Source organism: Hippocampus guttulatus, chromosome 9 (genome assembly GCF_054856545.1).
Source record: "Hippocampus guttulatus isolate MCC_2025c chromosome 9, RoL_Hgut_1.0, whole genome shotgun sequence".
In the NCBI taxonomy this organism is placed as follows: Eukaryota; Metazoa; Chordata; class Actinopteri; order Syngnathiformes; family Syngnathidae; genus Hippocampus; species Hippocampus guttulatus.
The window spans coordinates 17,400,062-17,401,684 of record NC_141269.1 but is presented as its reverse complement, the minus strand read 5'-3'; the positions used below and the strand labels follow the sequence as shown (position 1 = coordinate 17,401,684).

General features: G+C 42.1%; 1 long non-coding RNA gene across 1 annotated transcript; it reads left to right on the top strand.

Annotated features, from left to right (window-relative positions):
- The first annotated feature begins 515 nt into the window (after positions 1-515).
- Positions 516-1,355, top strand: LOC147200629 (uncharacterized). The gene is made up of 3 exons (XR_015101862.1): positions 516-605; positions 688-789; positions 904-1,355. It is a non-coding gene; the product is annotated as an uncharacterized LOC147200629 (long non-coding RNA).
- The last annotated feature ends 268 nt before the right edge of the window (positions 1,356-1,623 follow it).

Genomic DNA, 1,623 nt, shown 5'->3' with positions numbered 1-1,623 from the left:
GCGATCTTGTTTATCTCAGAGAATGGCTCTGGACGAGTGATTACAAAAGGAATTTAACAAGATTAGACAAACGAGTCGGATTCGACAATGTACTGTTGTGATGTTTGTGTGGTTAAAACATAATGTTTCAAACTGTTAAAATATGGCCTGCAGGACACAACCGGCTTACTTGGGGGTCCGGTTTGACCGGTGGAACGGGGTTACTGTGATACTCGGGTAATTGCACTTATTCAGATGGTGTTGGGGTAATTTAATGAATAAAAGAGCACCCCTCTCTTAGACAGCGGCTATACATATGGTAGGTGTAACCCGGATTATGGCATGAGGCAATGGGGAGTGGACATAACCAAAATCTATATTGACTAAAAGAGTAGCGTCGTTAAAATTTGCTTAATTAAACAGAACTGAATATTGCCGTGGCCCGAACGAATCAGGGCACAGAATACTAGTGGGGTGTCAGCGAATGAGAGGTGCCGTTTTTCACCTTCGTGACGTCACGAACCTATCTCGCTCTCTTTTTTCTGACGGGACCTGAACGCGAACGGACGTATTCTTCGACTGTTGTAAATAAGTGTTTCGGAAGAAAGAGAGAGTCATTCTACGCAGTGAGTGTGCTCAGAGGCTTGAACGTGTTATGCGCATTTCGTTTAAAATCACTTGTTGCTAAAATGTAGTCACCTTCCTTAGACCTCGAGCACTGTGCCTGGCTAACGTAGCTGTTAGCTTTCCGTACCGCCGGGATATCGCCGACCGTATAACGTCGTCGGAGTCTCGTTCGACATTCTTCTGGTGAGTGTACATGAATGTCAAAAATAACGTCTCACCGTACTTGGAATTAAGTACTTAATATTAATTACTGTAGTTATTTTATTGCCGGCGCTCGTGTGCTCTCGGCCCTATTAGGCCGGGTCTTTTGTGGAGTTCTAATTGAGGACAGCGCTGGGATTAGCGTGCCTTCAGTGGAGTGGATTCCATTACGGTGCCCTGACTTCTACCAAGTGCTGGAAAAGGGGGTACAGTGGTGGTGGCGAGCCAACCAAAGAACATACAGTATATTACATTTGATAAACTTTATTTTATTTTATTTGTGTTGGTGATGTTTAGAAGAATTTATTTTGTACGACAGGAGTTGACAAGAACATTTTGTGTTTAGTTATTTCATTCAGATTGAAAGAAAAAAAAATAAACTCACACCGGTGTTGAGAAAGGTGATCACCAATTATTTTGCTTGAAGGAAAGGTCAACTAAGAGGTTGAGACTAAATTGGAATTACTTACCTTTTTGTCACTGTGTTTGTCGTGATAATTTTGTTGTCACGTGTTTATGTTTCATATAAAAGGTAATTGTTTTTACAACTGTTGTCTTGTTTCTTTGCCCATGCCACCCCCTCAATGGTGACTCATTGGCTCCAGTGAATCGAACCTAGTGTCCCCTTACTGGTCCAAGTAGAAACCCGTTGTCTGCCCCAGAGTGTTTCATCATCTCTAGCAATTATAAAACAGACGTAGCCCGTGTTACATAGGTGTGTTACAAACTCCGCCAGTTCATGAACATCATCTACATTTAAAGTGGTTCTCAGTTCTATTTAAAATAAAACGGAACAGACTCTCAGTGCAGAGATCC